This window comes from Python bivittatus, unplaced genomic scaffold (genome assembly GCF_059951505.1).
Source record: "Python bivittatus isolate LINGU-HERP-01145 unplaced genomic scaffold, Pbiv_v1 ctg000610_np1212, whole genome shotgun sequence".
In the NCBI taxonomy this organism is placed as follows: Eukaryota; Metazoa; Chordata; class Lepidosauria; order Squamata; family Pythonidae; genus Python; species Python bivittatus.
Genome location: NW_028277088.1, coordinates 26805326 through 26830530, shown reverse-complemented (window position 1 = coordinate 26830530; position 25205 = coordinate 26805326). Strand labels below are relative to the sequence as shown.

General features: G+C 40.9%; 1 protein-coding gene and 1 pseudogene across 1 annotated transcript in view; both read left to right on the top strand.

The window, feature by feature from the left end:
• The first annotated feature begins 3521 nt into the window (after positions 1-3521).
• THSD7A (thrombospondin type 1 domain containing 7A) overlaps positions 3522-25205 on the top strand; it is a 288430-nt gene continuing 266746 nt past the window's right edge. The window contains exon 1 of the mRNA XM_088150654.1: positions 3522-3659. The gene's annotated coding sequence lies outside the window, so the exon portion shown is untranslated. The remainder of the gene's footprint in view (positions 3660-25205) is intronic.
• LOC148214583 (uncharacterized) lies at positions 13016-17424 on the top strand (annotated as a pseudogene).

Genomic DNA, 25205 nt, shown 5'->3' with positions numbered 1-25205 from the left:
TAATTTTGAGGAAATCATGGAGCACACCCTTCTCTGTCTTGTCTCTAAGCCTTAGAATCAGAAAAGCAGAGCTTTATAAAAGCAATTTTAGGACAAAGTGTTGGCAGATCTCCCAACTAAATAAAATACTTAGGTTTATATCAATGACCTATTGTTTTTTTTGTTGCTTTGGAGACTGTCCAAGTAATTGAGTAAAAATGTGTTTCCTTTTAGAAAGCAGCTTGAAAAAGATTGGGATATTTTCTTAATCTTTTTTAGGAATCAGCATAATCAAACTAGAAATTAAGTAACATGTTTATAACCTGATGGCAGACTTAAATGGCAAATAATAACAGCATTAGTAAATAAAGCAATTCCTACTCTCAGGTTTTAAATACAAAGACGACCAAATTAATGACAATAGGTAGAACAACCTGCTTTAGAATTGACAATAAAGATATCGAAGTGGTGGATAGCTTCTGCCTTTTAGGCTCAATCATCAACAGGAAAGAAACAAGCAGTCAAGAAATACGCCTCAGACTAGCACTCAATAGAGCATCCATGAGGGCCTTGGAAAAGATATTTAAATGCCATGTGTCTATACCTACAAAGATCACGCAAGCCGTGGCATTCCCTGTGACACTCTATAGAAGCAGAAGTTGGACTTTAAAGAAGTAGAATAGGAAGAATATTGATGCTTTTGAACTTTGGTGTTGGAGAAGACTCCTGAGAAGACAGCCAAGAAAACAAACTGATGGATCATTAAACAAATCAACCCAGAGTTCTCCCTCGAAGCCAAATGACCAGGCTCAAATTATCCTACTTTATTATCCTACATTATGTGAAGACCCAGCTCTCTGGAAAAGGCTCTAATGCTGGAAAAGGATGAAGGAAAGGGAAGAAGAGGATGACCAGCAGCAAGGTGGATGGACTCAGTTACAGAGGTGATGAGTGCACTGTTGGGAGACATGAAAGAACAGGTTAGAAAAGAGATAGAAAAGGATTGTCAAAAACAGAAATAGAAAAGGATGGTCAAAAACAGCTGTAGACTATATAAACATGATTATGCAACAAAAGCTAAAATTTTCAAAAGATAATATTCTTTTGAACTATATACCTAGTACATGGAATTTGACTACTGGAGAATGTAAATGGATTCTCCATGCCCTTACTACAGCCAAAAGACTGATATGGCAACATTGGAAAGATAAATGTATGCCCCCATTCACTCAATGGATTGAAGACCTGATTGCACTTGCCACTTATGAGCGGATTGCCTATAGGTGTAGACTTTGTATGGACAAGTATAATGAAATATGGGACTCATTTATACAAAATACAGTAGGTTAAAAAAATGATAGTTATATAAATATATTGGAAATATATATGTATTTGAATAATATTTGCATTAGGTAAATATATATAGATGTGTAACTACTTACTGTATAATGGTATACTACAGTTATTTATTTCTTATTCTTGTATTTTTGTCACCTTTTTGTAATATCACCTTTTAATATTTTCTTTCTTCTTATGTATTATTATTTTTGTGTCTTTCCTTTTTGTTATTAATTAAAAAGCAATCAAAATATAAAAAATTGAACAGGTTAGGGCTAGATTGTCTATGTGGTCAATAAGAGTTGAAAACAAATTGATGGCACATAATAAAAAAACTCTCAAGTTTCACACACATCAAGGGAATGGTGTTACAACATAAGAAATAAAAAAATTGAAAAGTAAATATAGACATTAAAATATTACTATAAACTAAAAGTCAGTAATCTAAAGTATAGTGCAAAACCTAGAAACTGCTGAATGTTAAATACTAATAGCCTGTCAAAAAATGTCATAAGGCTGGGCTGGGTTAGAAAAATGGATAACAAATAAAGCAGTAATAGGCATAATGATGATAATGAAAGACTTTGTATGTGTGCACTGAGCTGCATATCTTATGTGCATCTGAAACAAAATATTGTACTACTTTCCTGCAATGTATTGATCAGGTTTTCCCCCCCAGATATTTCACCCTTCGTCCCCACAGTTTTCCATTCTCTGCCACTCAACTTTCTGTGGCTATCTGGAGTGGTCATGTTGCTATCCAAGGTGTTACCTTAATTTGGATTCTTTCCACTTTGGGCGAAAGCACATTAAGTGGAACAATTCTATCTGGTCAGCTGCTTTGCGCTGCTAGAAATGGGCCTCTGCAAAAATTCCTGGTAGAGCCTGGATCACAGCAGTGAATCTGTTCTGATCTGCCCCTTGAAGAAAAGCACCACTTTTGACCCAGAGTGTTGCTTTGTAGGAGCATTTCAATAAAAGCTTGATTAAAACAACAGACCTTTCACATGCAAACCTAATGGACATGCTCACACCTTTTTTAGGGGAGGAGGAGTCCTTTTTAAATTATACAAGCCTTATGCAGCAGATCTTGGCTATTCTTGAAAAGATAACCAGGGATATATCTGATTTACCCTTGGATGGGAGATCACCACGAAGTCCCAGAATTGTGGGATAAACTGGGAAGTGGAAGAGACATCTCAGAAGGTGGTAAAACAGGTAAAACAAAAACCTTACATCAGTTTCTCAACCTTGGCAACTTTAAGATGTGTGTACTTCAACTCCCAGAATCCTCCAGCCAGCATGCAGAAAAGGTTGAAGTGTGAAATGCTCCTGTTTAAAAATTCCAGCCAGCTAAGGAGCCTTGTTTGCTAGAACTGGGTTGCCAAAAAAAGGAGATATGTCATGGTCTTTATTCCCATTGCACTTTTACTACAATGGAGGAATAAAGCTGTGGGATTGTTTTCGCACAGCTGAGAGTTTGACTGAAATGAACGTGGGGTGGGAAAAACATTTTCTGTTCTCCCTGTCAGCCAAGTACAGTATCTGGAAGTCCAGGTTAAGAGACTCGGTTTGAATTCTGCTTTGATACCAAAAGGGGGTTGCCTTAGAGCCACGCAAGAACATTAGGCTTAATGGGATACACGGATTACAACACCACAAAAGAAATGCACCCTTCAAGACTCGTCCCCGGGGGCGTTTGTGTATGTGAGCGTGTGAGTGTGTGTGAGAGACAGACTGATTGCTGGACCCAGGCAGTGGCCAGATGACCGGAGAATGTAGCTCGTTATCGGAAGTTCGGCATAACTTCCCGCAATTATTCCGGCTTCTCCTGGCATTCCACCAAGTGTCCCGCTGTTACACGCCCGGCTTCCTGGTAACGCAAGTTCGCAGCGCCAGTGCAGAGTCGCTGACCGCGGCAAGCGATTGATGTCAGGAGCCCGGCACGGAGGGGCCACAAAGTTAAATCATGTCCCCAAGCTAGAAGAGTCCAACCAGGATCTTTGCCAGGGACGGGGCTCGGCACTCGCACGCGATCGCTATTTCCAGCCCCGCTCGGATGGTGCAGCGGCTGAAACAGGCGGAGGCGCTGGGGAAGTGGCCTCGCGAGCCGTCGCCCAGCAAGCCAGTCGGGCCCCGGTCCTGCGGGGAAGCTGCATTGCGGCTGGGAAGGGAGAGAGCGCGCGCGAGGCGGTCAGAAAGAAGGCGAAGCGGGAGGGTGGCGCGTCTTCAGAGGGAGAACTGCGGCGAAGCAGAACCGGGTCGGCGCGTGAGAAGATCTGAGGGCAAGCAAGCAACCCGAACCCGAAGGGAGGCGAGACAGCACCTGCCCCAGCAGCGAGGTAAGTACTGTCTGCCGCACTGCGCGCGCGCAACCTCCGCAGAAGGCGAAAAGACCGAGGCAAGTTCCGAGCAGACGGAGATTTTCCTAGCTGTCTCAGACTCGCAATGACGAGGGAGCAGGTGGGCGTGGCTTCAGTTCTGCCACGGTCTCCTGGGGCAAGTTCCTTCATCGTAATAAAGAGAGTGCCTTGCGTAGTTGGTGACGGTGGAGGGGGGAATGCTTGCCTGTGGTCCTCCAGGCGAGGTTTGGGCGCTTCCCCAACGCGGCCAGCTGTGGTAGGTGACATAAAACGCTGGACTGGACGAATCCTTGGCCTGGTCTCTGAAGAGAAGAGTCAGGTGTGTCCTCAAAAGCATTCAGGGCTGTGCAGAATGTTTGAGTATACAGTACTGTTATTCAGTTGGGTTCACTCTGAATTTATGTTGTGCCTAAGATTGCAACCTTACAGTATTATCCTGAGTAATGCTTTCAATTCCCACTGAATTCACCGATATTTTTTCCCAGGTGAGTGTATTAGGTATTGTGATCTAGGCCAGGGTTTCTCAACCTTCGCAACTCTAAGACGTGTGGAGTTCAACTCCCAGAATTCCCCAGCCAGCATGCTGGGAGTTTAGGTCCACACATCTTAAAGTTGTCAAAGTTGAGAAACACTCAGCTAGGCTACCCCAGATATTACCCCTGGGTATAATACTTGTTAGCTCCTCTTGTGCTTTGTTTGTGATTTTGGAGGCTAATTAAGTTTTCCCCAATCTGGTGCCCCTCAAAGGCCACAATTCCCATCATCCCTATCAAGTTTCTTGATAACAGATGTTGGGAGCTGCATTTTGAACCCCTTTGGAGGCACTAATTGGGGAATGGGGGACTACTTCATATAAATACAGGAAGGTTTGAGCAGATGAGTTTAGTGGAACCTGTTCTGAGTCTCAATTACATTTCTCTAATATGCATTTCTAAAAAGTTGTTATTTTTAACATTTTAAACCCTTCCAACCTTATACAAGTTCCCTACTGTCACTCTACTTTCTACCCTTTTCTTAATCTGATGAAATACAATTGCACCAAAGCTAAAACACAGCGTATTCCAGGTGTAGTTTGTCTGATATCCTTCAGATGTTTTGGCTATAATTGTCAGGCAACCATTGGTCAAAGATTCTGGGAACTGTAGTACACGATCTAGACAAGGACCAGCAACAATTTGTTCTTCCTGCTAAAAGCTGGCTCTTTTGGAGGTGGGACAGTGTAATTTTGGTGTAGTAGTCCTGCCACAGATGTGTGTGCATAGGCGAGCGAAAGAGCAGCTCAACTGTAGCTCCAGCAGAAAAGTATCCTCAGACTGCTGGAACTTATTTTCAAATAATGAACAGAAACTTGTTGCTTTATTCATATTTTATAGGGCTGTTCAGGGTTTTGGATTTGATCTCCAGAAGATGCTTTGGAGTGAGTTGGAACTTGAATGTGACCCTGTCGGTAACATCTCATTTGCTTGGGATTGTGTGGCAGTTCTAGAAAATATTCCAGAAAGTGGGTTTTTTTTGTTTTTTTTTGAGCCGACAGGATGCACTTTTCTGATGTTCATTAATAGCCTGATTTTTCTTCTAGGCTTCCCCATAAACCTGGAAAAAATATTCTGCTCTTTTAGGGTATCTACTAATTAATGTTAGTATGACTTTTAAAGCAGCAGCAGCTTTAAAAAGGTTGCCCAGAAGTCTAAAAAAAAATGGGCTGCTTTAATGAATAGCAGAAAGTTGTGCTCATGCAACATCCAAAAGCACTTCTTTTGAATTGTTTCCAAAGCTGTAAAAAAACAAGTATGTCAGAAATATGGTTCTAACATGGATTCTCCTTTAAAAAAAATTCCAAATATCTTCCAGTTGTAATAAATTCCTGCTGGCTTTACTTACATGAATCATTTTGTAGCTACTGCTGTGTAAGCATCTCTTGTCACTCTACCTCCTCTTTGTTTCAGACTCATTTATCAGCAAAAGACAAGAATGCTACAAATCAATGCTGAATCATTCATGCTGTTGCAGTTGATCCTAAGTTACATTTTATTATGTGATCTAGACCAGTGTTTTCTGGTGCACACATCTTAAAGTTGCCAAGGTTGAGAAACACTGATTTAGACTTTCAATCCAGCCTTGTGATGTTGTTTAATGTGCTAGACAAGAATTTATACATGCAGTTCAGACAACATTCTGTGTTTTTAGTTTAGCCATTCTCATTGATGGGATGGGCAAAAAGGAGCAAATGCATGAACTGGCCTGTAGTTTGTTTATAGTTAGCTAGTATTTTCTGGAATTCTGGCTTATTATTGTGCCGTATAAGAAAGCAGTCTCTATCTTGAAAATATTTTCCTTCCTTACTATTTTTATATGCTCTACAAATTAGTTGGGTGGCTTCTAACAACCACACGGGTCTAAGTGAAAAGGCTGAGTAATAGACATAACATTTTATATTGTTTGCTTATATATTTTGCTAATGGAATGGCTTTTATTGGTACTGCTGAACAAGAAGAATTTTATTGCTTTGAACTAATAATTTGTTCTTATGGATTGTGCTGCAAGTGATAATTCAGTATGGGCTATTATCACATTGTTTTAGCTTCTCTACTGCATCTATGGAATGAGATTTCATAGATCATGAAGATATGATAAAATTGCTCCATATTATGCAATCTCTTAATACTATTCAAGTCATTTTTCATATCTGGCTATAACTGTTTAATCAAATAGCCACTGGTATATTTTCAAGTCTAGAAAAATAGTAAAATAGGCTATACTATTAAAAAGAGATAGGTTGTTAAAGGTCTCTGACAGTTCAGTACAAGTCCTACTGAATTCATGGTGCTTTTTCACAGGGAGATGTGCATTGTATTTAATTCAAGTTTGTATAACCTTATGTTATAAGTTTATATCATATATAATGGAAATGGAAATATATACATATATTTGTACCCCTGGGAAATCTCTCCTTGCCACACCTACACCCCAATGAGTCCTGTTGAAATTATTTATTAAATGATTTATTTCTGTGTCAACATACATAGATTCAGGCTGTAAGAACTATTGCTACAATTATGTAGAATCAGAATCAAGTTTGCTCTATCAGATTTTATAAATATCCCATACTCAAGGTATTCAATAGGAATTCTAGTTTCCTTTAAGAATACAAACTGATATAAGTTGTATAGCACAAGTATCTGAAAAACAATATAGTGGAAAACAGCAGACTGGAGATTAGCAAACAATGGCTGGATCCCAAAATGATCAAAGCCCTGCTTTCTTTTCTAGGATTACTGTTTTACTCTTTGAAGCACCTTCTTTTCTGCACCTAAGTAGTGGGCTGCAAGGAAGGAAAAAGTAGACCTCACCAAAAGTCTGAACCAATCCTTTGTTCAGAATTGTTGAAATTAGGCCAAGAGTCACATTAGGCCAAGATATGCTGGTTGTTTGCTAAGGATGTAACTACATGGGGATTGATACAGAACTATTTCCATTGGATTGTTGGCAACCTGAGAAGATAAATCCAGGTGATATGATGATTGGAGCTGATGAATTACTAGTGTGTTTTAGTAATGAATTACTAGTTACTATCAGAGTTTATTTGTGATTGGTAGCCATGTTGGAAGAATAGTACTGTGATGGGCTGGAGGAATCATGCAGGTGGTATTGAAGAAGAGAGAACAATGATGCCTCTGGCCTTCTTCTGGAGTAGTTTCAAGACCTAGCTGTCAATATCCAAACAATGGCAATAGCAAAAAATAATTTCAGCTCTCTGGGACATTCTGTCATTGACTTTAGGATCAGTGACAGAGGCCACTGCAGTCAATGACAGAATAACTGATTCCATACCAAAACAGCTGAGCTACATTTCCTCAAGGGATTTAACATAATTTGGATTAAATAGAGACCAAGTTTCTATGCATGATAGCCAGCTGCTCAGTGCAAAGTATTTGTGCCATACCTGACTACTGATTGTTTATTGATAAGTAACTCTTGCTTCTCTTTTCACCATACCTTCCTTTCTCTTCCTTCTACATCATACTCCATGCTTCTGATGAAGCAGATTGGGATTACAGAAAGTTTAAGTGATAATACATTTGTTAAGGTGTCACAAGACTCTGGATTTGAACTACTGTACCTCACATCATGTATGCATCTTTAGCATAGTGGTAATAGCCATCATACAGTTTCTCTATTTGGAAATACATCAGCATTAATTCAGCATTTGCTGAATTTATTTCTAACCCGTAAACTCTGCCTTCTTTATAGAAAAAGGAAACAAATTATTCTCCTTAAGGGAGAACAAGGTAGATATTAATAGCTTGATCAAAATTAAATGTTCTTTTTATTAAGCTAGCTGGATCTAATGTGGTACAAGTTTATTTACATCAGAAGAATAGAGAGGGACTTCAGTTTGTTAAAAATGAATATATATAAAGATTGTGCTATTATGAGAATTAGATTTATGTTTTAGCTTTTAAAATAATAAATGGTCATTTCACATCAAGTTGTTGGGAGGGAGAACACAAACATTTAGTTATCTCTAATTAAATATATTTTGTTCTGCTTTACTCATAGGTATGTAGTGACTTTTGCTGAGGTCAATGCAAAGACTAATTTATCACACAGATTAGTATTGATCAAAGTAAACCTAAGATCGATATTGGATTTTGAGGGTCAGTAAATTTGTAAATAGGATGAAATATGGAAGGCAATGTATCTATCAGGTGCATTTAAAAAACAACAACAACAGCAATTGTATGTGTGAGGAAGAAAACATTTAACTAATTAAAGATGTGGTGCTCCTAATTAAAGTTGTCATGCTATTACATAAATAGCTAAACATTTAAATGGTTCAATGGATTTGCTACACTGTTTTGCTGGAATGCGTGAAAAGGGTGCCTTAAGTAACTTCTAGGCCGTTTGAGAGAACACTGCATCCACACATAGAACTAAACTATAGTTTGTTGAACAAGCCTGAATTATTCATTCGATTAAGTTAAGATGGGCAAGTATGCCTCTTACCCTAAGCAGAAACAAATCATGTTATGTTTTAGGGCCACGTGTTTTCTGCACAGGCTGCACACTGCTCCATATATCAGTTTCCATTTGAATGATGTAGCTGGATTTGAAAGTGAACATTTCTGCACTAGTTTAGGAATGAGGGTCCAATGCAACAGGGTGCCAGTATCCCATGGCAACCAGGATTCTGCAGTTGCTTGCAGCTGTGTAAAATGTATTGAATAAAAGACCTTTTTGAAGTGGCTACATTCAAAGAAAGTTATTGTATGGTTCCTTCTCCACTGGCTTCATATAGAAGTCAGAACGTTTTCTATTATTAGAGACTGCCTAATATCTGATTAAATCCAAGTCATGTTTGAAAAATAGTTGGTGCTTTATTCAGAATTGAAAGCTGATTTTGGAGAAAGTTGTCTAGCCTAAAAAGAAAAGCTACAATTACTACTTTTTCTGATAATTATTTACAGTATTTTCACCATATATGGATCTAGCTAGAATAGTATAGTGATTAAAGAGTTAGACTAGGGAGGCTTAGGTTCAGGTCTCTGCTAAAATACAGAACTTACTGGGTAAGTGTGGACCAGTCACTTGCTCAGCCAATGGGGTTGTTGGGGTGAAATTCCTGTGAATTCTCAAAGGAAAAATTGTCGTCATCGTCATCATCATCCCTACCCAGGTTGGGAGTGGCTATATAGTAGAACAAAGTTCTTGCCCTAAAGATCAGAGGAAATCAGACATGTGGGAAGAGTGTGTTACTACAGTGCTCCTTACCAACTTTGTAAAGCACAGTGTAGGGCAGATTGTCTAAATCTGGTGACGAGAGAGGTATGTATACTAAAAACATTAATTTTTTGCAAGTCCTCATCATTGTTCGGAGGTTTAGTTAAGATAAAAGGACTGGAAATAAGCAATGTGGTCATTGGAAAGGATAAAGTGGGCATGCTATTCAGCTGTATGCCTGTTTGAGCAAAGGCCTACTACTGTAGTATTTTTGCTGGTGATAGGCTCAGAATGGATCATTTCAGGAGCAGGGAAATGACACCCTTGGATCCAAGGGTTCTTCGTTTCCCTCAGTGGTCCTAGGATTGTGGTCCTCACTTTTGTAGTCTGGAGCTGGTATTTTCCCTTTTGTTGAAACCAGTGGAAAGAAGGAAATCACTTAAAGTAAATGACAAAAAAGCTAAGTCTGTACATCCTATAGGAACATGAGAAGCTGCCTTATCCCAAATCAGATAATTGGTCCATCCAGTTTAGCTCTTTTGTGCAGAATATTTCTTGCTCTTTTGGAGATGCCAGGGATCAAACCTTGTATAAAACAGTTGCTTTACCACTGAGTTGCCACTTTTACTTTTCCCTCTTGCTGGGATAAGCCATAGGTTCTAGAAAGTGGCAGATAACATACTACTTCTGGCTCCCTTCCCCATTCTTCACTGAGGATTGCTGTTATTAATTTCAGTAATATACACACTTAGCTGAAAAGAGTGGAATGGGATTTTTGAATAGATGAACATAGAATTCTGCTCTAAAGCTGCAATCTTGTGCACACATGCTTGGAAGAAGTTCCTTTAAACTCTGTGCAAATAGATACTGAATAAAGATATATAGTATTTGGCTACATTAATCTGACAAACCATTGTTTGGAAAAACCAGAATCTTGTTTAATGGTATGCCAGGATGGCCGCTTCAGGCTGCCACAGTTCCCTTAGGGAAGAAAAAGGGTCACATTTTATTTGCATTTAAATGAAGCATGCATACAAATTAAATTTTGCCCGAGGGCCATTAATATTGGAAGTGTCTTAGAAACAAAACAAAAAAGAAAATGTACCAGCCAGATTGTAGAAGTGTCAAATCAGGACCATTGTAACACTATTTCTGCCATGTGCATTTACCGCTGTTAGACAATTTGTGTAGCATCTTGCAAAGATCACAGAGCAGACACTCAAAATCAGGTGGGCAACACCTGGTCCCTTAGTTGCATGCGAACTAGAGCTGCTTTTTTTCCTAATCCCCCAAACTTCCTAACTCCGATTACTGAAAATTAATAGTGCACTGTTCTGACATATTGAGACATAAGTTCCTAAAAGAGGATTAACATAGATTTTGGAAAACAAAAACAAATGATGACCAAAAAACCTCTCCTCCAAACTGGGATAAAAATATTCTGGTCCCCTCCATTTGCCAGTGGAGCCTCAAACTCCTTCAAAATGTTAAGTGTGCCCTTAGATGGCAATCCCTTTGTTAAGGGTCACTTGGAGCTGTTTGGAGTCAGTAGAGAAAGTTTCTTAAGAGCCAGACTTTCTTATTTTCTCAAGGAAGGATGCTAAAGCTGGAAAATAGTTGAGCCTGCTGCTAGTTCAACCCTGCCCAACTGTGTGTCTGGCAGAAAAGTTGGGATTACAGCTCCCAGAAATCCTAGCCAGATGTTAGCTGTCTTTTTGTAATGGTAGTGGAAATGAGGGAATGACCTTGGGAGACAGGAGGAAGGCCGCAGACTAGACAACAGTCAGATAAGAGGCAGCTGAGTCTGCAGAAGGAATGAGGACATGGCAAATGTCTCAAAAGGGACCCCCCTAGTTTTTTGGACTTAGTTATCTTAGTTGGGATTTTGTCAAGGAGATAGAAATTAAACTCCTTCTCCCTCTCATTGTCTCAAGCATGCTTAGCCTTTCTCCTGGCTACTATTTTCACACCAAGAAAATAATGTGCTTTATTTCATTAGTGTATTCACATGCACTAAGATTACTAGTTTCATAGTTCTTTGCATCCTGGCTAAGGGTTTTAAACCCATCTTCTATTTTTAAGATGGACTGATTTAAGATTTTCCATATTTAGCTGGAAAAGCAGCAGAATAAGACTAATGTTTCATATGTGCATCATTGTACATTAGTTGTGGTTTGCTGCTATCCATGCCCATGCAAACCTTTTAAAATCATTTATGGTTATTAAATATGGAAAAACAGGTACAGTCCCTCAGCATGTAATTTGCTTCCAGTGTTGGCCTTGGAGCTGAAAAAACTTCCCATTCTGGCTTTGACAAATTACTCCTGCAGTATTAAATGATACAGTAATTTCTGAGATAAGCATACTGGTATTTTTGCATATGTGTTTAAATACTTGACTGCTTTCAAGATGGTGGCAGGGAGCGGATGCCGAGTGCGTAGCTCTAGCCATAACCAGCAATTACCAAGCTCCCAACCATACCAGCATGGGGGTTAGGAGAGTCAGAGGCATGGGATTTGAATGTGAATGCAGGGTGAATGTAGAGAACCCCCGGCATTACCTCCATCTGATGCTGGCCATCGTGGCGGGGAGGAGAGTTGTGGTGGTGGTGGCTGGGCTGAGGACAGCGAGGAGAAGACGTGGGCAACGGGGGCGAGTGTGGCAGTGGGTGGTGCTTGAACCCAGGGGGACGATGGTGGCTGTGACGGTTGCGGCGGTGGCAGGAGAGTGCTGGTGGCGGCTGCCGAGGCCATGCTGTCTGGGCCAGGAACAACGCTTGGGCCCGAGTGTGGCGACGACGGAGTTGAGAGTCGGTCCAGTCAGGCCGGGAATGTCTGCAGGGCCAAGGCCCAAGCCCAATGTTGTTAGTTTCAGCAGCAGCACTGGCGGTGAGAGCATTGGCGACAGCAGCGGGACGCCAGTGATGAGAGCACCAGGGACAAGGCTGAGGTGGACCCGATTGCGACGGTGGAGTGGAGGCCAGAGCCCAAGGGTCCAAAGTGCCCAAAACCTATAGAGGGATTAGGACCTCGGCGGTTCTGGGCTCTAGCCCCTGATATGGCAAGGGAGCTTCCCTTACCCCCAGAGAAGAGGCCAGGGGGACTAGAGTGGTTGTGGGGTGCATTGGTGAGGGGTGTGTGGATGTTGGATGAATGTGCTACCCTCTGCCCGGATGTGAGGCGGGAAGAGGGTAAGAATGGATGTCACCCTCTTCTCACCAGCTAGTGAGAGAGGCCAGTTGAGAGAAGGAGTGTGTTAGGGAAGGGGGAGTTGGGGTGACTAACCCCCTGTTGGTGCTGAGAGCGGATAGCTGAAGTGTCACATGGGCTCATCCCCCCCGCTCCCATATTCCCCTCTCGCCCTGTACGGTTTGTGGTATGGCAGGCCCCTTAGGTCGGAGGTCAAGAGGGTGGGTGGAGAATCACCTTGGGCGATTCAGGGCAGGTATTCAAGTGGTGATGAACATGGGATGCTATAATGGGAACCAGAGGGCAGGCTGTTCCAGGGGAAGATGCCCCCAATGTGTTATACCAGTGGTGTGTTCTGGTCCACTGGACTCAAGCCCAGACCATGGTCACCAGGTCTTCAGAGGCCCAGGCTTTTGGCTGGTGCTGATGAATGCCAGGTCAGTCAATTATAAGGCCCCCCTTATTCATGTCCTTATTGGGGAGGAGCAGGCCAACTTGGTATGCATTACTGAGACCTGGCTGACACCAGAAGGAGGTGTTGCCCTTTTGGAATTGTGTCCAGCTGGGTTTAGGGTTTGGCACCAGCCAAGTCCCCAGGGCAGGGGATGGGGTGTGGCAGTGGTCATCTGGGAATCTCTGCTGGCCTTCAGGGGCTCTACTCTACAAGTTGCTGAATGTGACAGCCTGTTCCTGAGGTTGGGCACATGGAATCAGTTGCAAGTGTTGCTTCTGTACCAGCCTACCTGCTGCGTGGAAACCTCCTTGCCTGAGCTGCTGGAGGCCACCTTGGGGTTGGCAGTGGAGTTCCCCAGGCTTATGGTCTTGGGGGACTTTAATCTGCCGTCCCTGGGGCTGACCTCGGAGGTGGCTCGGGGATCCATGGCTACCATGGTGGCCATGGGCCTATCCCAGGTCATCTATGGCCCAACTTGGGACAGTGGTCACACTCCAGACATGGTTTTCTTGTCGGAGCAGTGGCAGTGTGATTTGGTGGGGAATTTGATATTATCCCCTCTGTCATGGTCAGACCACTCCCTGGTGGCCTTGAAATTCTCCTATGCTGCCCCCCTCCGCAGGGAGGCAGGGCCTATTCGAACGGTCCACCCGGGCGACTGATGGACCCGCAAGGGTTCCAAGGGGAGCTGGGAGTTGTTCCTGAGGCCTTGCTGCACGGTCCAGTGGAGGCCCTGGCCATAGCCTGGAATAAGGAGGTGGCTGGGGCTTTGGACAGGATCGCGCCTCTGCAGCCTCTCTTGGCCCATTGCCCCCGGCACTCCCCGTGGTTTATGGAGGAGTTAAGGGAGCTAGAAAGGGCCAAGAGATGTCTTGAGCACTGCTGGCGGAAAACTAAAAATGAGTCCGACCGAACACGGTTTAGAGCAGCTATTAAGGTCTACCTCGTGGCAGTAAGGGTGGCGAAACATCATTATTTCTCTGCCCTTATTGCATCCTCAGAGTGTCACCCGGTAGCCCTGTTAAGGGTCAGTCAGTCCCTCCTGGGTGAGGGCTCAGAGGACTATTTACAGGGCCATGCAGAGGAATTTGCTGAACACCTGAAAGATAAAATTGCTCAGATCCATTCTCAGTTGGAGGTTAAGCATGAGGCGGGTCCAGTGGAGATGCCCGGGGAGTGGTCTTACCCAGTTATCTGGGAACAGTTTGATCCCGTTGGCCCTGAGGAAGTGAACAGGGTCCTCGGGGCTGTTAGTGTGGCTACCTGTATTTTAGATCCCTGTCCCTCCTGGTTGGGCAAAGCCACCAAGGAGGTGACTGTATGGTGGATACTGGTGGTGGTCAATTCATCCTTGCAGGAGGGGGAGGAGAATTTGGTCCGCCCCCTCCTCCAGAAACCATTGCTAGATCCCACTCTTCGGACAATTTTCGTCCAGTTTCCCGCTTTCCCTTTTTAGGAAAGGTGGTGGAAAAGGTAGTCGTGCACAGCTTAGGAGAATCCTGGAGGAAACAGATTATCTGGACCTCTATCAGTCACGTTTCAGGCCCAGTTATGGGACAGAAACAGCATTGGTCACACTTTTAGATGATCTCTGGCGAGAGCAGGATGAGGGTAGTGCATCCATCCTTGCTCTTCTTAACCTCTCGGAGGCTTTCGATACCATTGACTATGGTATCCTTTTGGGACTGCTGCAGGAGTTGGGGCTGGGTGGGACAGTTCTGTGCTGGTTCAACTCCTTTCTCCAAGGTTGAACCCGATTGGTGTTGATAGGGAGTGAGAGGTCCATCCCATGGCCCCTACTCTGTGGGGTGCCTCAGGGTTCGGTGCTCTTGCCGCTCCTATTTAACATCTGTGTGAAACAGTTGGGTGAGATCATCTGGCACCATGGGATCAGGTATGCTCTATGCTGATGATACTCAATTATATATCTCCATCCCAGGTGACCTAAGTGATGCTGTGGCTACCCTTTCGTGGTGCCTGGAAGCTGTGGGGGCCTGAATGGGGGACAACAGGCTTCAACTGAACCCTGGTAAGACGGAGTTGCTGTGGATACAGGGAGCCTCAAGATCTAGGAGTTTATCATCTTTGGTTCTTGATGGGGTCGCACTACCCCAGACAGACCCAGTGCGTAATCTGGGGGTCCTCCTGGACTCACGACTCCTGTTCAAAGAGCAGGTGGCAGTTGTGGCTAGGAGGGCCTTTGCTCAACTTCGTGTTGTGCATAAGTTACACCCCTTCCTCGATCAGAAGGCCCTCCGTATGGTCACTCATGCCCTGGTCACCTCCCAGTTGGATTACTACAATGCACTCTACATGGGGCTACCCTTGAAGAGTATCTGGAAGCTATAGCTGGTGCTGAATGCAGTGGCTTGGACAGTTCTGAATGCCCCGGGGGGCCCTTATAACACCACTGTTATGCGAGCTGCGTTGGTTGCCAGTTTGCTTTCGGGTCCAATTCAAGGTGTTGGTTATTACCTTTAAAGCCCTTCACAGCACAGGACCAGCTTATCTGAGGAGCTGTCTCGCCCCTGTTTTATCAGCCCACCCCACTCAGTCCGGCAGAAGGGGCATGTTGCAGACTACACCAGTCAAGGAATTTCAACTGGTGGGATCTAGGAAGAGGGCCTTTTCTGCTGGGGCCCCCATTTTGTGGAACAATCTACCCCCTGTGCCCCCACTCTCATGGCATTCAGGAAGAGCGTGAAATCTTGGCTATGCCAGATGGCCTGGGGGCCGGATAGGGGCTCACACCAGTGGAAGTGGCTTGTGGGGTAATTGATTTTACTCCCCTGTCATCTTGAATGTTTTTAATTTTTTAGGTACAAGGTTTGTTTTTGCACTTTGACGTTTTAATTAATTAATTAATTAATTGTAATTAATTAAATTAATTAATTTTAATTAATTAATGGGGATATTTATTTTTTAACTGTTTGTGGGTTTTACTTTCATTGTGAGTCACCCGCTGGGGGAGATGGGTGGCATACAAATTTAATAAATAAATAAATGTGTATTCAGCATTCTTGATTTTGAAGTATTTTCCTATATAAAGAGAAATTCCCATTTCCCAAATTACCTTTGAAAGACTATTCAGACATTCAGATTGTAGAAATTTACAGTAGGTCATACATTTCAGGAAATGACTAAAGGATTTTTTTTTTCTTTTTAAAGATTCAGAGGATCTGATTTTTATATACTGTTTATGTTGATGCTGCTTTGCTAGCAGTATTATTACTACAATGCAAAAATATCAAAGCTAAATCTTAAGGCTTTATGTGTACAGCATTCTATTTCACTGAGTAGAATGGGATGCAAGAATAACTTACTAGACCAGTGTTTCTCAAACCTGGCAACTTTAAGATGTGGGGACTTCAACTCCCAGAATTCCCCAGCCAGCCATGTACCCTAGTACATGTGACACTGTACTCTCCTGCAACCTGGTGCTCCACAAGGGCATTATACTAGAATTCCCACTATCCCAGCTGACATGATGATTGTAGCATTACACATCTGCAGGATAGTGGGTTGGGGAAACACCAGTATATAAATATTTCTTTTTACTCCAGAATAAATAAAGGCTAAGTATGCTATCTGTAGTGTTAGATTAGCACACGATTTAGTTGCAATTTCCTTTTGTAAAAATAGAGCAAAAACATGGAAAGTGTTAGGAAACTGCAGCTTACTAGTTGGAGGAAAACTCAAATTAGAAGAAAAGTCACAGCAGGAATGCAAAGCAGGAAAAGGGTTATTCACAGTCAACTGGCAATTCATACTAAACAGTTGTTACTCTAGCTTATATGTACATAACCTGCAGCCCCAGGACCAGGTCCTGCGCTCATACTGCCTGTATTCGTAGCAGAAAAAGGTTCAGGTGGCATTGGTGCAGCTGGGTGTTGTAATCTAATCCACACCTCCTCTGCCTTGCTAAAAAGTGCTGTGAGAAAGCCTTAACTGACCAAAGCCATGCTTGCCAGTACAGATTAATATCTGTGGGCCATCTAGTAGTAACCATGGCATGTGGAAAATTGTGATATGGAATGTGAAAGGAGTAAATGGTACAAAATATGAATTAACTTCTGAAATGAAACAAAAGAAAGACAAATAGGTATTTTGTGCAACTGTGAACCTAAGAGAAAGAGGAAGGATATCATAGATCTGATTAAAGGTGGTCTTATGGAGTAGAGTTGATGAATATATGCAAGTAATGAAAGGACTAAAATGCACATGAGAAAGTATGAACTGATGTCATCTAGGTTGTTGTCAGTGTGAATGAAAGTAGGAATCTGTATGGTGGTTGTTTCCAGTGTTGCCCTTGGAGCTGCAAAAACTGTTATGCTCAGTAATTGATAACGTTGGACGAATCGGTGACGAGTTTTATATGTGAAACCTGCAACTGTGCTGGACAATTGGAAAACTCCTGTTATTGTTCCACTATATAAAGGTGATAGTAGCAAGAATGTATACAACAATTACAGGGAGATTAGTTTGTTAAGTTTGCCTGGGAATGTATTTGGCAGAATTCTGACTGCTGAGAGTGAAAATGAATAAAATTTGATAGAAGAGTGAAAATGAGCAGAATTTGGAAAGTGCAATATATATATATATATATATATATGTATGTATGTATGTATGTATGTATGTATGTATGTATATATATTACTGGGCAGAAGGTGTGCAGGTCCGATTTTTACTCTTCAGCAGTTAATTGATAAATGTGAGAAAGTTTATTGTATGTTTGTTGATTTAGGTGTGGTGGGAAAAATGCCCACTTAAATTAGGAACCAAAGTGCTGGAAGATAGATGCAACAAAGTACCTTTTATGGGTACACACAACTAGAGAGATCACTGGGCTCTTCACCACAGAAGAACCCCAAAGCCGACAAGGTTACAGGTTATATACCCTCTGAAATGATATGTAAGACTTAAAAAGTCAATGTAAATTATAGCATGACCTTTATAGCTGGAATGTAGCATCTGATCAGAACAAGGCAGCCTTACTATGGGCTGCCCACTGTCTCTAAATTCTATGTTTCTAAGGAGGCTTCAACCCCATCCCTTCTACTGATATTAGCACCTCCTATCATAAACAGTGTCCTTTTGCACCAAGGAAAAGGGAACAACCTGGTTTCTGTTATCTATCTCCTTCCCCTCCAGCGTCATTAGGCAGTTTCAGTTTGCCTGCTCCTTCTGCTGTGCAATTCAAAATCCCTCATACTTATAAAGATCCATTATTATTTGTCCCCCGCATAGAGAAAGAGTATAATAAGTCGAGCAGGTTTGACTGAAGGGATGCTTTGCACAAATATGGAGTTGAAAGTTGGTTGCTGAATGCTGTGGATACTATATGATGTACTTGAAGCATATATGAGAAAAATGGAATGCCCCACAAAAGAGAAGCCCAGGAGTTTGTTAGGCTGGTAGTTGAGACTCCAGCCTGATTGGGCAGCCCTGCTGAAATAGAGGATATCGAAAGACAATAAAAAGTTAGATTGAGTGGAACTGTCCCCTGGGAAAATAAAGCAATGCAAGCAAAGAAGAAATCTCTGAGCTGGAAATATGGATTTAACCCCCAGAGGAAGAGATGATGTGAATAGCTGATTGGATATGGAGAATCCCAGAGAAACACCGGGACTTTCATGGAATATATACTTAAGTCTTCTAATATCCTCTGCTAACACAAAGGGTATAAATTAAAGTAGAAAGCTTGCAAGCATCTTTGAATGAAGACTTTTGGGGGAGAAGTATATGTATGTGTGTATGTATGTGTATATATACATACATACACACAGACACACAAACACACACATAGAGCTGCCATTCTGCTTTAGTTTTAGAACATCATACATATGTATATTTTGTTCATTCTGTAAATAATTTCTTTTTCTATAATTAGTATATATCCCGCAGTGTTTTAAATGGGATTTGCTCTTGTATTCATTTCTATTACAAGCCGTGTGTCTTGATCCTATGTTTGTTTATTGTGAAATGTTGCACTGAAGTCCATGTAGTTGCAAATCTCAAACAGCAACAGGGTAAAAGAAGTAACCAGGACAAGGGCAATTCATATGGGGTTATTTTTAATTTTGTACTTCTTGTTCAATTCAGCTTTACCTCTAATAGGTTTTGGTACTGTGAACAGACCTGTAATTTAATTTTCATTTATTCAGAAAGCATTCTGCTGGTAAATTATGTTTGGAGTAGAGGTGGGAGTTTGAGACATCTTTGTACTGTGAATTGATATAGAAACTGCTCTAAGAACTCATTTTAAGTTGATGGATGAAGCAGACCCTGCGCCACAGACACCCATGTTATTACATGGCTGCGTTGCCAAGAAACATAGCTGCAATGCAAATGTTCCCGTTAGGAAAGGAATTAGTACTCCGTTAAGGTTACCACTGGTGATTAGAATAGGCAAACAAGAAAAATGCAAAATGTTAAGGTTAGCCTGATGTTCCTTTCTTTCAAAAGTGGTCTTGAGGCATATTCAAAACTCTTTCTATAAGAAAGGAAAAATACATAGATGTTAAAATTAGCACATGCTTAAGTTTTACGAACACATTCGTCAAGGGCATATGAAAAAATAGAACAAGTGCAATTTATTGGATAATTATCTTCTTTTGCTATGCAGCGTGATGGCTTCAGCTCTGCTCTTTTACAGCTGTTCCCATTATCTGGACTAGTAAGTTATCTGTACTATAAATTATTAAAATGTGAATGTTGCCCTGCTGAAACATGCTATATATGCTATGGTACTCAATCAATTCTTGCAATAAGTCTTTTTTTTATTGCTATCTTTGTTATGAGTCTATTAAAGTCTGCCCTCAGGCTTAAATCCTGCTTACTTTCCTTTCACAAATATTCCAGTGAAATATGACATCATTAGTTAGGTAATTAACAAGATAACATCAGATGATATTTTATGATTGAAAATCTTATAATTTAGCTGTGGATTAGACTATTTTATACACTTTTCCTACTACTTTAAGAAGTACTAGATAAATTGTAGTCTAAGCTAGCACACACACATAGACATCCTCTTAGCTATAATTCCTTTTTTTAAAAATAAAACTCTGTCAAAACGAATCTCTAGCCTGTCCAATCTTACTCTCAAGAAATTACCTTCTGAATCATTTGGAGAAGAGTGACTTTGTTTGGGTTTTGTACTCATTCATAAAATCTACTACTTTAATTGTTATAAATAACCAAACATAACAAGATAGAGGCATAACAACAACATATGCATTTACAGTATGTCCAAAACAGGTGAATCCATTGCAGGGATTTTGTATGTTTTAATAATATTTAAAATGGTGAGAAAGTTTGATTCATGAATTATTTTTATGATTTATTTAATTGAAAATCCCTTGATATTAAGTCTTGCTAAGCTGAAAGAAGCTGTATAGCTCCTTCAGATCAGGGACAGTGATATTGACAGGACATTCCTGTGTTTGTTCATTTGAAATAAGTCCCATTATCTTCCACTGATTTACTCTTCAGTATGTATAAGATTGCAACTAACATTGTTAATGTTAAGTTAGATACAGATTTCATTCCAAAATCTAGTACAAACTATACATGAATAAGAATTATTTTCTAAACGCTTTATTTTCAGACTCCAGCTGTTGGCCTTTCAACAAGAGTCAGGACTTGCTAATAATGTCTTTCCAAAGAGAATTTTGTGTTATGCTTATGTGCCAGTTTGGGAAATGCTATGAAGAAATTAAGCCTGAAATCCCACTGAAATAAGTTGCATAGTTTCTTGAATCCAGGTTATGACAAGCAGCGCAATGTAATGTTTTCTACATGTACACAGTTTTCATTTGTAGGCCTTCGTTCTAAGTGACTGAAGTTGGTAACTTAAGGCTTTGGCAGTATGTTTTTTGAGGGTCTTTTTGAACGGCGGCAACCAGATGTGGAGATTAATAGGGATTGTAGTCCAACACATATAGAGGATGTCTCATTGGTGAAAGCTGAATTAATGTATGAAAGAATGCAACAAGATTTTAAAATATTTCATGATACAGCTGTTTCAACAGAAAATGAAGCTTTGAGAAACTGTCAGACTTAAAATAGTTAGAGATGAAATTCATCCTTTAAATAAAATGGCTGAAAGTTATTTGAGGTCTCTTAACATATTGTATAACATAGGTTATAATTATGGAAGGAGAACTTTAACATCCATAATAATTTCACATCAGCTGAGAACAGAGAACATTTTCTACTAGCTCCCTATTATGGAGGCTACCAGGGAATGCTGGCCTAATCCTATATTATGGAATGACTGTTGGTTGTTGAGGCTCAAAGTGTGTATTAGGTGCTTAATCAAAGGAGTCATCATCAGCTTTCAACTGAAAATTGCTTTAGCATTTTTTGAATCTTCATGCAGGTTGATAAACAGAACTTTATTTTTATTTAAATGTATTATTATTTTTTAAATAGGATTCTGGTGACATGCTCATGGGTAAGATATCGAGCCTTTGCTTTTCTTAGGTATGAGATAACTGATTTATTTATCACATTTGCATGCTGTTTCAATCATGAAGGTAACTTTGGCTGGCTAGACAAATAGTATTAATGTATTGTCGAAGGCTTTCACGGCCAGCATATGATGGCTGGTGTGGGTCTTCCGGGCTGTGTGGCCGTGTTCTGGAAGTTTTGTTTCCTAACGTTTTGCCAGCACCTGTGACCGGCATCTTCAGAGTGCAGGAGCACAGACAGGAGCTGTTCTCTCTGTGCCCAGGGTGATGTGACCCTTTTGTGGGTAACACAAACACCACCAACAGCCACTATACCAGGCTATACCAGGAAACCATTGAGATTCACAACACCAGCACAGTTTCAATAAAAAAGAGGAGAGTCTAAAAATCAACAAAACCTGGCTACCAATCCTGAAAAATGCAGCCTGCAAAAGGTCAACGAACTCAGCTCAACCACCAGGACATGTGAACAGTTCACACAATGAACTTGCTAATCACCCCCAGCAGCCCCTCATTAACAATTCAATAGAAGAAAAAACCCTGCCTAATCCCCAGGAAGATACACACAGAAGCTGACACCAAAACAAGCAGCCACTCAGTAACCCAACCCCCCCCACACACCCCCAATCTCCCCCCCTTCCTTCCCCCCACTCAGATCTCTATAAATACCCACAAAAAGGGTCACATCATCCTGGGCACAGAGAGAACTGCTCCTGTCTGTGCTCCTGCACTCTGAAGATGCCAGTCACAGGTGCTGGCGAAACGTTAGGAAACAAAACTTCCAGAACACGGCCACACAGCCCGGAAGACCCACACCAGCCATCAAATAATATTAGATATCAGTGTGATCTCATTCTTTAAATCTATTAAAACAAACAAACAAACACCTCCAAGCCCCAGATCTTGGAATAAAAATAAATAAATAGAAAGGTGGCAGCACTTGGAATAATCTTGTCTGGGCTTGGAAGCCGAGTAGGATTGGTTCTGTTTCATATTTGGATAAAAGACTGGGTATGGATAATACCAGGGGCTGTAGACCAAACTGCCAATTTGAAAAGCATTCCAGAAGAAGGGAAGGGCAAACCACTTCCAATTTGGATGTAGTCATCAAGAGCTGAGTCTGTGGGCATCTTTATGTGTAAATATTAATGGCTAATTTTAATGTGCATTCACATTAGCAACAAGAACTTTAGTTTAATCTGTTGCTCAGTCGTCCTTTTATTTTCTTTATAACTTATTATTTTAAAATTAAAGCTTTTCAAATTATATTTCAGCTCAAATCATGGCTCTCAAAAGAGTTGTTAATCAAAGCAAAAATCTTTTCTCTTTCAGCTTTAATTTTTAGTGATAAGCAGACAGCTTCTTTCGCATCTCCCTCATTCATGTATCGCACATAAGCCAAGAGCTTATTTATGCTCTGCATGTCAGTTATTTTGTCCAAATGTAATGCAAAATAATTGCCACTGTGCATATATGCTAGTAATTGCTCCTCTGCACTTTCTGCCGTGGGTTGCATGCAACACTGAATACTGCTGTTTGACAAGGGAATTTTGTCAATAACTCATCCAGCCTTCTCTGTACATGATATTTGTCATCAGCTTGGCAGCTGGCTTTGCAAGCTTTTCAGCTCTGGTGTGACTTTTAACATGATTTTGCTATAAGGAGCAGAACTTTGAATGATGCTTCTGTTGTTTTGGCTTCTTCTCCAACCAGGCAACAAATCATTGCTTTCTGACTGGAAGGCATTGTTGTGTACTTGTTTGGAGAAAAACTCTATGGGTTTGCCAGTGAGTTCATTGCATCTCTTTAGGAATGCAAAACCTTGGAAGACTTCATGGTATAGTTTTGTTTTGTTTTTAAATCATAATATAAAATATATAGTGAGCTGGGGTGAGTGGCTGTCTAGCCCAATGAAATTCCGTTTTTAAATATCCATTGTTGGATTTCTTACTCAGTTTTTCTTTGGGTTGCTTGCATGAGACCAGACTTCCTCTTAATAGAGCACCTGTGGATTCATAGTTAGTAACTGCACACAAGACCAGTTTACTGTTGCCAGCCCATTTTTGTGAACTAATAATGACAACCCAACCTAAGTGAGAGAAAAAATAAACTCAGTGATGATTTTAAAAAAGAAAGAAACAGTATAAACAGCAATAGAACTTCCACTTCATAGAAAGCAAGTAGGTTAGGGGTGGGGAAGATATCATCATATCCTATCCTCTGTGTTACTGATACAGTCTCACAAGTTCCTGACAGGGATAAGCAAAATGTTTGATTGAATCCTGCCAGGCTGTAAGCTCCATAGAAAGAGATCTTTTGCCAGAGATGGAAGTTGTATGATATTATCTTTTTTTAAAATTAATTTTATTGACAGTTTTACATACAAAAAAGATAAATGTAAAGAAAGAATATAAAGAAAAGAGAAAAAATAAGAAAAAGAGAAAAAAATAGTGTGGAAAACAAAGCAGAAGAAGAAAAAAGAAAAACTAATTAAAGAAACAAGAATCAGAAAAAGAAAGCAACTTCCGACCTTCTTTTCAATAAACAAACTCATTGCCCCTCTACCCTCTTTAACACCACAAAGATCCTGTCAGCCTCTTATTTAATTCGTTTTCAATCAAATCCATAAGGAAGTTGCATGATATTATCTTGGAAGAGATGTATGACCTCAGAGGAGGACCTTTGCAGGCAAGCAGCTACAAACCCCATCATCAGAGAAGTAGTGAAGATGTGCTGGCCAGCTGACAGACACTAAACACTGGGATGCCACAGAAGACTTTTTCCCAAGAAGCTTAAAATCACTCTACTGAACTTTCACACTTTGAGAATCATTGTTTAGAATGATGCTGCATTCTCTAGCAGAGGTTGGTTCCATTGATGACCTATCCACTGGATATAGAAGACAAGCTGCCTATTGTTGCTTTCTGCTGTGTTATCCTGGGTGCCCAATGATGAGGTTCTCAAGTTCCTTGTACGGTAGCTATGTTCTTTCTTTATAGAGGATAACCCAACTATTTTAAAGATTCAATTCATCCAATTCTAATTTAAAGATAATCAACTTACAGTAACATAGGAAAGCTGTGGCCTTGGAATTGCCCATCAGCAGACTGAACAGGCCCACCAATCACCTTGTCTTGACCTTTCCTACTTTAGCATGCTATTATAATTATATTCAAATTAACTTTTTAAAAACTTTTCTGTGTGCTAATTAGCATATGCAAATCTCTTTTATTCCTTCTTTCACTTCTTTGGCTAATGCCTTTTTAGCAATGTGTAATTGCTGATTACAGCAACTTGATCCATGCATCAAACTAAGTCACAGTTTGTTAACCATGGCTTGTGGAATCAGCAATCTTTTGCTGGTTGGGGGCTGTAAACCCTACATAAATCACAATGGCTGCATTCATACAACATATTAACTCAAAACTAGGCAAGCTGCATTATAGCATAACATTATAAGTGATTTTTGTCAATATGTCATGGCTGGGCTTCCTTTGATAAGTGACAAGTTTTGTCAGATTGCCTTAGAGCAAAGGTGAGGAACTTTTGACCATAGATTGGCAATGTTTCCTCACCTGTCTTGTATGAACTGCATGGTCTGTGTGGTGCAACAGATATTACAGAGGACCATATGTCAGTTTGGATTCTAGGTCTATCTCCCAACCTGGCCCAGAGCAATGAGGCTTTG